The sequence below is a fragment of the Balaenoptera acutorostrata genome, chromosome 11 (genome assembly GCF_949987535.1).
Source record: "Balaenoptera acutorostrata chromosome 11, mBalAcu1.1, whole genome shotgun sequence".
Classification (NCBI taxonomy): domain Eukaryota; kingdom Metazoa; phylum Chordata; class Mammalia; order Artiodactyla; family Balaenopteridae; genus Balaenoptera; species Balaenoptera acutorostrata.
Window position 1 is genome coordinate 57,762,072 of NC_080074.1, and position 14,668 is coordinate 57,776,739.

At 41.6% G+C, this 14,668-nt stretch overlaps 1 protein-coding gene across 12 annotated transcripts in view; it reads right to left on the reverse strand.

Annotated features, from left to right (window-relative positions):
- The window catches only part of SLC16A7 (solute carrier family 16 member 7), a 176,619-nt gene extending 163,123 nt beyond the window's left edge, over positions 1–13,496 (reverse strand). For 4 of the 12 annotated variants that reach the window (XM_007179726.2, XM_007179721.2, XM_057556861.1 and 1 more), the window contains exons 1-2: positions 13,248–13,496; positions 9,846–10,032 (exon numbers count right to left, since the gene is read on the reverse strand). The gene's annotated coding sequence lies outside the window, so the exon portion shown is untranslated. Of the gene's footprint in view, positions 1–9,845; positions 10,033–13,242 lie in introns of all 12 variants that reach the window. The other 8 variants (XM_057556863.1, XM_057556860.1, XM_057556862.1 and 5 more) reach the window with 3 other exon arrangements.
- Positions 13,497–14,668: the final 1,172 nt, after the last annotated feature.

A 14,668-nucleotide genomic window follows, 5' to 3' on the forward strand; every position in this document is an offset into this window, starting at 1 on the left:
AACTCTGTTCTATAAAATACTATTCAGTAGATGGTAATAATACCTGATAAATTTTCCCACACCTCCTTGATTGGATATCTTTTTGGAGTCAAGGAAGGGACATTTTAAATTTATTTATTTATTTATTTATGGCTGTGTTGGGTCTTCGTTTCTGTGCGAGGGCTTTCTCCAGTTGCGGCAAGCGGGGGCCACTCTTCATCGCGATGCGCGGGCCTCTCACCATCGCGGCCTCTCCTGCTGCGGAGCACAGGCTCCAGACGCACAGGCTCAGTAATTGTGGCGCACGGGCCTAGTTGCTCCGCGGCATGTGGGATCTTCCCAGACCAGGGCCCGAACCCGCGTCCCCTGCATTGGCAGGCAGATTCTCAACCACTGCGCCACCAGGGAAGCCCAAGGAAGGGACATTTTAATTGCAATGAACAAATGATATTCTTTTTTTAACTGTAAAGAAAAGTCCCATTCACATTGTAAGTGTATCAGACACTGGATAAACAAGACATAGCGTTCAATTCAACTGCTTCACATTTTAAAACATGTAGTACCTCAATCATATATTTTGAAGTTGTTCTACTACAAAAGGAATACATTTTAAAACAATGATGCTAGGATTTCATTACAGCACCATCTTCAAGGTGCTACAGCTGAATGCTCCCGTTCCTATAACAAGGCTAAGGTAAAGAGCTAAATTGCTTATAGTGGGGGACTTCCTTCTGAAAAGTCCTTTTGAAATAGACTTTTGAAATGGACTCTGTGTAAGAGGAACTCTTACACTGAATTTCAAGTTATAATGAAGTTACAGTACTTTAATGAACCAGTTATTACTAAGATTTTTTTTTAAATGTGTCATGAATTGTTTTTCTTATTAAGGTATAATTGGAGCTGAATGTACCTGTTTAAAAGAGCATAATCAAGTACTAGAAAAAAAGTAAAACAATATTCGGATCCCAATTTATTTAAACATAGCCTTAATTCAATAGTGTTATCCGTGCCTACTCGATCTTGGCACTAACATCAGTCCCAGTATACACAGTTCATGGAGCTGACATTTTTGAAAGAAGGATTATGTATGTGTGCTATGGTCTGAATGCTTGCGGCCCCATAAACTCATGATCAAATCTTAATGCCCAGTGTGATGGTTTCGGGAGGTGAGGCCTTCGTAAGGTGCTTAGGTCATGAGGATGGAGCTCTCATGAATGGGATTAGTACTCTTATACAGACCCCACAGAGCGCCAGAGTCCCTTCCACCATGCCAGGACACAACTAAAAGTCTGCAACCCAGAAGCAGGCCCTCACCCGACCACGCTGGCACCCTAACCTCTGACTTCCAGCTTCCAGAGCGCTGAGAAACAAATTTCTGTTGTTTATAAGCTACCCAGTCTGTGGTATTTTGTCATACCAGCCCAAACAGACTGAGACAATGCGGCAGAGGGACAAAATACAATTTTGCCAACATTTTTCTTGTCCTTTTAATTTTGTCATTTGCTTTTTTGTGAAAGACTTCCAGGTGTGATTTTGATGTTTAAAAACATGGCTCTTAAAAAGTAGCACATTTCAGAAGGACAGAATCCTAAGTATTTCTCTTTTATCTTCCCTACAATTTCCCTTTTCTATAAAATGTTTGTGCAAAGAGGGAGGAATCTCCTCCTACCTGGGACAGCTACATGGAACACAGGGAAAAATGTGGATTTTGAAAATAGAGCTTTGTGACCTAACCTACTTAAGATATCAGATACTTCATTTCATTCTAAATTAGTGATAACAATGCCAGATGCCCATATTATAGGGCTGCTAAAGTTGTCAGACAATGACTTTCTGGATTATGTGAGGTGATACATGTAAAGCGCCCGCAGCTTTACCTCTGGCACACAGCCAGCGCCAAGTATGATATGTGTCTTCTCTTTTTGCTTTCCCAATCCCAAAAATCTGAGTGTGTAAATCCTTTGGACACCAAGAGAATACCAAAAAATTACATTTTTAAATTTAGATTTTATAGACCACAACTCAATATCTGAATGTATAGCTGAGGAGACATTAGTAGTACTGCTTCAAGACAAAAGCTAGTAAACTAAGAGTTCTAATAAAATGTGAAATAATTTAAAATAGATTATAGACTAAAAAAGTTGGATGGAACGTTCACTCTTAAATGAAAGTTATAGGTCAAATATGCATAATAATTTTGTTCATCAATAATGAAGTAACCCAATGAACAGTAATAATTAGGTTTCTAAGCATTTAAAATAAGATTTTTAATTTGGTGATACAGCTATAGAAGTACATAGGCCCTTTTTTTAGAATATCTGAAAATAAATGTAGATAATGGGCCCAGATAGCTCAATAGAGTAATAAATCTGTTATTTATAAAAATAAACTTAAAGCAATAAAAATTTGCATGCTTCCTCATTGAAGTGCTTTTTTTCCCTTAAATTACAGCACATATTACTAAGAAAATTAACGATAAAAAGGGAAATAATTTTTAGATGAGCTTGAGATCTGACATCTGTAAATCCTCCAGTAGCAGGCCATTACTGAGTGTAATTAATGTTCTCCCCAGGACACAGCGGCCAGGTGACTCTCCACAGAGATGCTAATGTGGTCCACAGGGGATGGACTTACATTTTCTTATATTCCCTGAGGTTTCTTCTGAATCATTCACCTTTTCCTATCTACTTATTATGTTGTCATACCAATTAGTGATATGCAAATATTCATGCAGTATCCGCCACTTTTTAAGTTCAGAAAAAGAAACTGGTATTTAGTTGCATTGATTCTTTGTTTTTCTTCTGAAAGAGGCCATGGCTTTAGGAAAATGCATTCAAGCATTTTATTGCTACATTGAAGACACCAGGCAATAAGTAACTGGAATCTATATGATATTAGGCAGGGATACTACAGAAAAAGAAGGAAGAAAGGAAGGACATTACAAATAACTGAACCTTAAGAGACAAGGTTAAGAGCTATGGACAGAAAGTGACAGAAACAAGAGAAACAAAAAGGGTACAGAAAGTTCCAGTCCAAAAAAACAGCAGTATGTTCAATAAAAATTGGTAGAATAATTTGTAATGAAAGCAGACTCAACTTTTATAAAAATATGGCACAATGCTTTTAAAAGAAAAGAAGTCACATAATAGAACAAACTGGCAAATTCACTCTTTTTTTAAATTTCTGAAAGTCCATTCCTATCTATGCCCTACCTCCAAAAGTCTCTGTTTTTAGGGACTTCCCTGGTGGCGCAGTGGTTAAGAATCTGCCTGCCAACTCAGGGGACACGGGTTCGAGCCCGGGTCCAGGAAGATCCCACATGCTGCAAAGCAACTAGGCCCGTGAGCCACAACTACTGAGCCTGTGCTCTAGAGCCCGTGAGCCACAACTACTGAAGCCCGCGTGCCACAACTACTGAAGCCCGCACGCCTAGAGCCTGTGCTCCTCAACAAGAGAAGCCACCACAATGAGAAGCCTGCGCACCGCAACGAAGAGTAGACCCCGCTCACTGCAACTAGAGAAAGCCCGCGCGCAGCAACAAAGACCCAACGCAGACAAAAGTAAATAAAATAAAATAAATAAATTAAAAAATAAAGACACTTTAAAAAAAAAGTTTCTCTTTTTAAGAGTCAATTTCTTGGTGATATTAGATAAAGAGGGTCTATTTACTAGTACTGTAGTATAAAGGCAATTAATCACTTGTTCCATCTATTCTTAGTATTCTCTTCTGCAAAATGGGAATAATAACATCTACCTCATTGGGCTACTGTAAACTTTTAATGTGAGAAGGTATAAAAAGCTCTTGGCATAGTGCTGGCACTTAGATGTGTGCTCAGTAGCTAGTATTATTTGTATTATAACTAGTGATTAGCAAAATTATTAATGTATGTCCAGCATGCATGTAGTTTAAGGAGGCAGAGATACCATTTGAGAAAAAAATATTCTCTGTCCTCAACAGAAAATAGCAAATGAATAAGTATTCTAGATTAGTGATTTTCCACAGTTCAGTATCACAGATCAATGAGTAAAAAAAAAAAATCTTATTTTTTACCAATTGATTCAAATGTCCCATCAAGTTTAAGAATCACAGTTCTAGAAGAATACTTACAAAAAGTATACTCATAGATAAATGAATATTATATGACATATAGAGAAATATAATCCTTATACTCCAGCAGACTTTTGTATTTATCCATGTGTTTTTTGCTTTTACTCTCGAGTTTTGTGGCACTTATAATGACCATCTCCTCGTTTCACTTAAAGACTATTCATCTCTCAGCTCTAAAAACATTTCCACTTCTTTCATTAAAGCCTTCTTTGATTGCTCCGTTACATAGTAAAGTCTCCTTCTTCTGGAATCCTAGAGCAGGGGTCAACAAGTATTTTTCTCTAAACTGAAAGATAGTAAATATTTTAGGATTTGCAGACTTAGTCACAACTACTCAATGCTGTCTGCAGCAGGCAATCAGCCACAGAAAATACAGAAACAAATGGGTGTGACTATATTCCAGAAAAACTTAATTTATGAAACAGGTAGCAGGCTAGATGTGGCCCAAGGGTTATTTATACTTTGTCAACCTCTGCTGTAGACAATCACTGCTTTATCATTTTATTTTGACACTCAATCCTACTCTGGATTGTACCTTTAACTGTACACACTTAGAGAATGTCTCTGAAATTAGAGTCTCCTCAGGGGGTCAGGAAAGGTGTCTTATACATGATCTTTTCAGGTCTCTGTGCATATTACTTCATGGAGCAATGCTTAATTATTTACTGATTTAAACTGATTTTAAGATATGGGAGCAAGATCTAGTTGCCATTAGCATCCTACCTACATTGAAACATCTACTGGGACATTGACTCTTGGGGTTCTGTAATGGGCAGCCTCATCTTGCTGAGTCTTTATTCTACCTGTAAATGAATATAATATATCTTACTTGGTAATAATGAGGAATGGAAATACTATTTTTAAAAGATCAGACACTTAAGAAGCACTTAAATGGTATCAATAATTACATTGCTATAAGTTTGCATCTTAATATGAATAAATGTCTCTAAGTTGTGATAATAGAATGACTACTGTTTTTCTCTTTGTCATAGCTTTTAAATGTGCTTATGTGCACTGCTACTTCTAAGTGGAAAGTAAGAAAGTTCCATCTTAAAGTGCCCTTGGGATACAGTCCCAATTGATGTTACTAACATTGCGTTTAAGTGAAAAATTTAGCACTGAAATATTTTTGCAGCATCAATATCAGTGTTGAGTTGTCTTCCTATATGTACCAAAAACCAGAGCTTTGTCTATATGGGAAAGACCCACATTACTGTAAAGTCGATGAGTTGTTGTTGTTTTATGAATCTCCTACTTGGCTCAGGCTGTGAACAGTAATATTATAATTCATAAATACCTGTGCACAGAAGAGAATTCCTCAAGAATAAAGAGGCCCTGCCTCAAGATGCACCAAAAATACTGGTAGAGATAAAAACAAAATGATTATGATGACCATTTATGAGTTACCTGCATTATTTATTTACTCTCCAGCAACAATCCTGTGATATAGGTTTTATTGTTTCCATTTTTTAAAATGAGGAAACTGGGGCTCTGAAGGTTCACATATCTTGATTTTAGTTAAACAGCTGAGATGTGGCTAAGTCAAAGTTCCCTCAAGGTCTATCTAACTAACCACAAAGCCTCTGATCCACCACGTGACACTGTGATGGAGAAAAAAGGAAAGAGAGAACCACAGACTGAGACAAACTACAGAGTGAAGATGACATCGGAGGTCTACAAAAAGCTGACTGAAGGACATAAATTGCTTAACCTTGTTTTGAGAATATGTTCCTTTATTTGTGGGACTCAAGACTAAAAGGAGCTTACCTGTTTGCCATCTCTAACATCTAGAACGGTGTCTGGGAGCACAGTGGATGAATAAATAGTTGTTATTAAAGGATTACATTCTCTGGCTTGAAATACATCATAGGCTTTATTCAAAAGCCCACTTCACTGCAGATCTGACATATATACATCCATGGGAATTCTCTAGACACTACTCTGTTCACGTACCCACTGGTGCCCGCAGCCTGGGGTATCCACAGGAGACCCGCCACCCCATGCACACTCCACCCCTATCATCTTGCTACCTGTGCTAAAGGGATCACATCCTGGACTTACTGTTTCTTCAGTCCCTAATGGTTCTCCAGCCTCCCTGAGTCCACAAGCGATAAGAGGTCATTATTTTTTCTAAGCCTCTTAGTTTGGTTCCAGATACTTCCTTTAAACAGTAAGGAAGTCTTATCATTCTGCTGACTGTGTTTTAACAGATCAAGACTCGTTATCCTTGACTAGTCTTTTTTTTTTTAACATTTCTCAAACTTCCTTCCTCTAGAATCTCTTAAAATCTACTGCAGAACTGCATATTTTAAAATACTAATATTGAGAAGGTGTATTGTGGTTAATAGATTCAAGTCCAGATCCCTCCACTGACAAGATGTACACAGCTTGGGCAAGATACTTAACCTCTTGCCCTAATTCCCTCACCTGTAAAATGAAGGTCAAAACAATGCTTCCTCATAAGGTTTGGAGGATTAAATGAGTTAAAATGTGTAAAATGAATATGTAAAATGATGCCTGACACATAGAAGTGTTTGATAAAGGCAAGCTATTTTTCCTCAAAGTGATCTCTATAGCTTTACCTAATAGCCACATCTTTGGTCTCTAAACTCACTTATTACACACACACTCTCACACACACACACACACACACACACACACACACACACAGCATCTTAGGTGCTTTACCTCTTACGGCATTAATCTACAAAGGCAAATACTTTAACTGAGGGGCTAATATCTAATTGTAACCAAAATTTAAAGTGAATTTTCCTTCTTTCCTTCCTTTCGGTGGTTTATTCATTCATTCACTACACTGATGGCCACGGAAAGAAAATGTTCAGCCCTGAGGTAACAGTGGGTTCTTCCAAAGGTGGGTCCCTCTATATGCCTTTACTTCCCACCTTCTGACTTCATCTGAAAAGAGATAATATTGATGACCAATGGGCTCATGAACAAGGGTTCAAACATTTATATTCATAAGCAACCATTTTCATCCTTGAACTATTTTGTACATATATGGACTTTCCTAAACTTGAATGCTTCCAGAAACACAATGGCCTTAAAAAATAGCTTCACCAGGTCCTGTAAAGAACAGGTAGAAAAACGGAATATGTTAAATTCATAGAGAAAACGCAAGAATGTGAGCTGTCACCACATATGTACAGGCTCTCAATCAACCCAGAAAAAGATTTATTTTGTGTGGCCCTGGAAAGCTGAGTAAGGGTCCTAGGTAGAAGCAAGAAGAATGCAGTCACAACTGGAACTGTCTTTAAAAGAACAGGCTGCCTCAGTGAACATACTTAAAATAAAAATAGATGGTGGTATATTGAAAATGCTGAAGAAACAATAAAGAAAAGCAGAAACCAATGTCCTCTAAGTCCCATGTAACTCCGTAATCCACCAAAGTGCTAAAGGATATGTAAATATGGATATGTTATTCCCAACATCCAGAAATTTGTAGTATATAGAGAAACCAAAGATATACAAATCTATATGCAACTATAATACAATGTTTAAAACACACAAGACAGATTACAATGCAATGTTACTGAAATTTTAGAAAAGCTTCTTCTACCTATCCAGAGGCTTCAGAGGAAATCTGAATGTGGTGTTTAAGCTCAGCTTTGAAGGTTGAAGCTAGACATGAAAAATAGCAGGAGGTTAGAGCATTGTAAGATGAAAGAACAGCAAGACCAAAGGTGTGGTGTCAGGAAATAGAATGAAGATAAATGAGGCACAGGGGACAGTTCAATTTGACTCGAGGATGGTGGCAGTGGGAGACGAGCCTGGAAAAACTTTTTGGAATTACAGAGATTGAAACGTTGGTCCTTAGACCTAGGTAATGGGAGTCACAAGGTGTTACTAACAAATAGGAAAAGGAGGTGTATTTCAGTAAGAGTATCTCGTGGTACGTACAGAATTAACTGGTACAGTGAGAGACCAGAAATGAGGAGACCCGCTAAGAGACTAGGACATGATTCTAGGTAGTATGTCAAACGTGCCTGAACTCTGTGGCAGCATCAGAAAAGAGGAAACTGGTGAAAGAAGCATTTTGGATGTCAGGTCTTAGCAACTGACTGTAAGACGTAAGGCTGGGGGTGTTGAGGGTCTCAAAAGCTTCTAGATTAGAATGTTAATACCAATAAAAGCAACAGGGGCAACAGAAGGAAGGAAGACAGTGTTCAGAAGAGACCACAGGGTGTTAGCCGTGTCAGAAGCACAGAAGAGGTAAGCTGTCCAGCAGGTACTTGGGAAGGGCTGCCCAGAGCTATGTGAAAGTCAGGCCTGAAGATAATGACTTGGGTGTTACTCCTTCTGAGGTCAAAACACAGGCCAAGAGAGGATGAGCTTTGCCAATGGATCAAATACAGATAAGAGAAGCACTCAAACGGAAATTGAGGAACACATACTTGAGTGAGTAGGAGATGAAAGGAAAACCGAAGAAGAAGCCACCAATGAGCAGTCAGAGAAGTAAGAACAGCACAAAGAGCACGCAGAAGTCAAGAGAAGAGTTTAAGAAGCAGCAGAGCCAACCTTACTAAAGGCTGTTGACAGTGTGGAGCGAATGAAGATTTGGACCCTCAGAGGCCAATTATAACCTGATTCTGAAATATTAATACTTAATATACTTTACAGGGAAGAACTCACTCCTTTAAATCAAAGTACTTTCACAGGAGATTACTCTTTTTAGCCTTTGAAGAAAAAACAAAAGAATTTCTTATTGGAAGGTACACTCATTTCAAGGATTATTTCCTTAAATATTCTCAATTTGATCTTATTGGCCAATAGTTTTCAATCACATCTAGTACTATTCTTCCAAAAGGTATTTCAGGGAACATTTTCAGTAATTATGACTGAGGGGAATCTATCAGCATATGGAGGACAGGGGCCATACACACTAAATGTCCTGCAATAAAAGAGGCATTCCTAATCCATGTAGAGGAGCCCTGCCCAAAATGCCAATAGTGTCACCTGTTGAGAAACACTGTCACATAATGCTGTTTACCACTGAATGCACCTTTTGTATATTTGAGAAAAATTGATAGAACTTCAGATTCTGAAATTTTGGAGAATCAATTTCAAAAACAGGCAAATATTAATACAGTTCATCCCTTAGAAACTCTTCAAGCAAATGCATGCCTTTTAGCTTTACTGTTTTTTCATATCTAATCTAGTTCCAAAAGAAATAGGTCTTCAAGTAAATTATTTAGTAGGGCAGCTTCTTATAATTCATAACTCTTCTGCATATTAGCTCTAATCAGAATCTGTTTAGGGGTGTGCATGATTAATAAGAATACATTTCATTGTGTTATTAGGGGAGGAAACAGCCCATGTTTAATTTAACTGCTTTTTAAAAATACCAACATTTTGTACAGATCTTTATTTATTTAAACAAATATTTCTCTGTGTTACCACCCATACTGATATTTTCCATTGAAAATTTCTGTTTTAATGCCAAATATTACCAAACAGTAATCACCAGTTCAGATATCTGAACCACACAGTATGTCATTTTTTGTGGGGCTATCCTAAGTGTACAAAATTTTTAACAAAAATATCTTTACACCAGCATTTTGTAGTTGTCACCCAAATGCCCTGTAAAATTTTCAAGAACTTATTTGCGATTTCAATAAAGGTTAATAAAAACTACTGGATCTTCCAAGTAGGTAGATTAGGACCCTGGATTCACCATTTAAGGGACCAACTGAGAAAATGAAGCTTGCTCCGTCAGTTAAAAAAAAATTCTATTACTCACTGAGACTTAGTGTGCAGTCGTTTCCCAACACATTTCCTGCACACTTTGATCCAAATAGTTGAGAAAGCCTCGGACAAACAAGGATGACCTCTCAGACAATGAGAGTCCACTCAGTGGCTTATTATGCAATCCAGCACTATCATGCCATCTATTGAGAAACTTGGTTCTTCAAAAGGTTCCCAAAAATCTGTTAAGAAAAACAAGCCAGTGAACCTTAAAACAACCTAGTAGCCTTAACGCCAAACATTTAATACCTGACACTAGCTACCATGAATTATTTCTATGCGTGTGCTCACACAGAATAAATAACGCGGGACAAGGCAAACAACTCTTCAGAAGATCCTCAACTATCCTGTCCCCCAGGCAGAGTCCGTGAGGGATTCCCTGCCAGATTTAGAGTTGTAGGCAGGAAAGGAGGCTCACTCTTCCCTTGTTTGTTTCTCCTCCCGTCCCTCCTTGCTTCATTTTTTTCTATAATCAGTTGTTCAGGACTATCACCTGCCAGGCACTGCACTGAGAAGAGAGAACATGACAGACAAAGTCCCTGCCCTCGTTCAGCTTCGTGCAGCATAAGCCATACTACTTAGTGGTTAAAATCAGACAGCCTGCCTGGGTGCTTGCCGCATCTCAGCCACTTGCCAGCTGTGCAAATTGAGCAAATTTCTTAACTCTCTGTACCTCAATTGCTCTTCTATAAATGTGGATATTGACAGACCTACCTCTTAAGATTGTTAAGGAGATAAAAGGAGTTAATAGACAGTGGTAGCACAGTGCCCAGAACATGGTAGCATTACAGAGATGTTGTTACAGTTACTATACTCTTGGGGTCCCAGAGTGAGTGGATTAGTCTGTCCAAAGTGCAGAAAAAATTGCTGCTCAGTCTCTCAAAAAAATGGAAATCAATTCATTAGCAAAGACCTTCTTCAGGGAAGGGATGTCCTGCCCTCATAACAAGAGAAAATCCTCCATTACCTGTTTATACTGGGTCACTCTCAATGGGCAAATGGATGGGGCTGAACACACAGGTTTCTGAGGCAAGGTGCCCTTCTCAAATTTGCCTTTTAGCACATCTGAATTTCTTGAAATTGCTACATCCCTTTCAAATTATTTGAGATATATGCTTCTTCCACTGAGAGGAAACTGACTGATGGCAAAGAGGACAGGAGGAAGATTATCCTAGATGACTAGACGTTGAGTTTTTGGAGAGCAGAATTCCAACCTCCTTCATCTTGGGAACCATAGTACAGTGTCTGGGGTGATTTTAGGGGTTCAGAAATAGCTAGTTTATTTATTAGGTGTTTTATTAGGTGTTTATTAGGTGTTTTATTAGGTGTTTATTAGGTGTTTTACTTTATTCTTCACCATAGCACTTCAGGGTAGATACCACGAATCCCATTTTATGACTAAGAAAAACTGAGGATGAGATTGTTAAATAATTACTCAATCTTACAAAAATGCAGAACTGAGCTTGAAATCTAGGTCTAACTCTAAAGTTAATTACCTCTTTCCATGTGAATGTCTCAAAAACATGTTTGATAAATGAATATAGAATGAAAAGCAATTGCAGGAGACTTCTTTTACTTTAGATCCATGAACCAGGAATATAACTCTGGATAAAGTATGTTTCTTTAAGTCTCTTTGCCCTCTTTCCCTTCAGGAGGGCTCAAGGCCAAAGATATCAGCCAGATATTATAGAAGAGTAAATGCATGTCTAGAAATAAACTGAGCATTTAAAGGAAGGTGAACTAACTAGGACATTGGGAAAAAGGTGTTAAAATTTCAGATCGCTGACCATTATTAAAACAGTCCGGGCGGGGGTGGGGCGAGCAGTACTTAATTGCAAACTGTTGCTATGAATTTTGCAAAACCGAATTTCTGACTTTATGAATTGTCACGCAACACACTGAGTTGCTTAAGGCAATCCTCCCCTTTTACTGAGATCATTCAGGCCAGCTGACTTAGACTGCTTCAAATGCAATGTGGTCAGAAGCAGAAAGTGGAGCTAGGATTGCCTCACCAGGGCCAAATAAGGGTCACCTTGTTCAATCATCATTCTCTGCAGCCACGACCCAGCTCTAATTTTTCAGCCACTCTCCCCCAAATGCACACGTAGTTCTTGAGGTTTCAATGACACAGCACATTCAAGCCAACGTGTCTGTTGAAAGTTTGCAGCCCTCCCGAGTTCCCAGTTTGGATTTAGTCATAAAGCATGGGGTGCCAGTAAAGGGCACCTAATGCCCACTGTTTCCAGGCTTTTTCACATCACCCTCATCACTGCGCGTGGTTTTATTCCTCTGCTGCGTCCCTTAACAGACCCGAGAAAGGAGAAAGACACGAAATATTAGCTTTCGAACTACTACCCCACTCAGAACTACTTCAGGAGGGAGAGGCAGAGAGAAACCGCACATTTCCTCTCGTGTGTGTGTGGGTGTGTGTGTGTGTAATTTTAACATCCCTGACGTCGACCACAAAATTCCCTCTGCAGCCCTGCCCGGAAAGTGGCCTTGGTCACAACCGCCCCTGCCAAGGCAGTCTGCGATCCGTTTCGCGGAAGTAAGGGAGAAAATGGGGGTGGAGGGAGAAGCCGCCAAGCAGCACCCGCCCGAAACAGGAGCCTTGCCAGCCTTCCGCGCTACCTGGCCGGGCCTGGCACCCCCAGCGCGGCGCAGCAGCTCACGCAGGAAACCCAGCGTGAGCCCGGGAGGCGCAGGCCCTCCTCCGCCCCCGTCAAGTCACACTCCTTTTCTGCCCCCGACTGGCCTCGCCCCCGCCACGCTACCTGGAGACCGAAAAAGAACAAAACTGGACCCCCCCCCCGGTATTTCGTCCTCTCCTTCCAGCCTCTCCGAGCCCCCACCATCCGCTAAAAGAGAAGATGCTCCCTACACACACTCTCACCACCCCCCCATCCCCAGCTCCTGCGGCCGAGGCCACCCCGGGGTGCTGCTGAGAAGCGCAAGCGGGACACGCCAGGCGGGAACCTGCCGGGGGGACTCGTGGGGCAAGGACGGGGGTGCGGGGAGCACCGCGCCGGCAGAGCCTCTGTGCAGAAGCTCGGAGCGTTGGCGTCGCCTGGCCGGAAGCACGCGGGTGCGCGGAGCGCTCTCCGCCCCGGACCCCTCTGGCCCCCCTCTCCGACGCGCGCGCGCGCCCCGAGGCTGCACCCGGCTGAGGTCCGCGCTCGTGTGACGAGAACTCTCCTCCGGCAGCCGCCTGGGGGAATTTTGTCTATATAAGGGCTCGCCGGCTCACGGCTTTGGCGTGCGTGTCACAGGTTGGCCATTATTTACACACACGCGTGCGGTTCTCCGGGCACCTCGGGTGACGGATGCGCGCTCGCCTTCCTCTCCGCCGGCGCCCCCTCCTCTGCTCCTTTCCTCCCGGGGTGTTAACTTACTTTACCTGGTCTCCGGCACAGGGTGGGCGCTGCAGCGATCCGTCCCCCGCCGGCCGCCGCCGGTTCGCCACGCTGTCACCGGGTGAATGGAATTATTTATTTATTTATGTCCCCGGACGAGTCCTCGCCCGCCGCAGCCGGAGGAGGTGGAAGAGGAGGAGGTGGAGGCGGCGGGGAGGGCAGGCGAGGCGGCTGAGCTCCCTTGTGGATGCCCGGGAGCGCGCGCCGCGCCGCTGGGGGAGGCGGAGGGGCGGGGGGGACGGGGGGAGGGGGGTGCGGGGAGGGGGAGGAGGAGGAGGAGGGTGGCCGCGAGCGCCCGCGGCTTTGCCTGAGTCCGGGGGCCGCGAGTGGTGGCCGGCCGCCGCCCAGTGACTCCAGGCGGACTGAGCATGCTCCAGGCCACTGTCAACGCTGTAGACGCTTTCTCTGTGGCTCGGGGCGCTCCACTTCAGATTTTAGTTTTGACCCTGAGAGAAAGCCGCAAGGCTGGTAGAACTGTTGCTCCAGATCAGTTGGGACACGCTTTACCCGAAGTACTTTGGCACCTAACCTAGGAGCCAGGTGTGTGGTAGCTCTGTTTAGATACCGCAGGGAGTGGTGCAACCTAGGGGTGAGGAAAGCCATGCAAAAGGAGAGGAACCTGGCCGAAGGCAGGGAGAAGAGAAGAGTCTCATTGTGAGCTTGCAGGCAAAGTGCTGGGCCTTTTTTCAGTGGAGGTCTTTGGGGGGTCCCGGGGCAGGGAGGCAGGAGTGACGATTGCAGTGTTGGAGATTAGGCTTGCCAACCAAATCCCTCACACTAAGGGAAAAATAAAATTTACCCCCCGGGGGTGGAGGAGTAGCTCAAGAACTTGAAAATAGGAAAGAGGTGAAAGAAGGTCACTTATAAATGATTCAGTTTTAGTTTCTCAAGTTACTTAATTCTTCAAAATAGAATTTAGTTATTTGACAATACATAGTGCTAGGGATAATGGTAATACCAGTCTTGGTTTGATTTCTTCTACCTTTATATTTCCCCCGTGTCTAGAACATGTTTTGGGGGAAGTTGGAAAGAAGAAGGGCTGGAAATGAACATTTACATTGGTTCCTCTAATGTTTTTAAAGTTGAAGTACTACTTAGAGGAAAAGAAACAATCCAGGAGAAAAAAAGGGGGGCTTAGATTTGAGAATTCATATTCCAGCTTTTCTGTCCATTTAACTGACCCACCCCCCTTTCCTGCTCCAAAAAAGTGAGAAAGATAAAATGTTGCATTAACCTTGGATAAAAATATAACTTCTTAGAAGCTTTTCTTGTTTGTTCTAGAAATTAAATCATTTCTAAAAAGCCAAGATAATTTAGTTGAAATAAGTGGAATTTTGAAGTCCAAGGGACAAAGAATCAAAATGGCAATCTGGTAATAATAATCATTATAATTACTATTTATTAA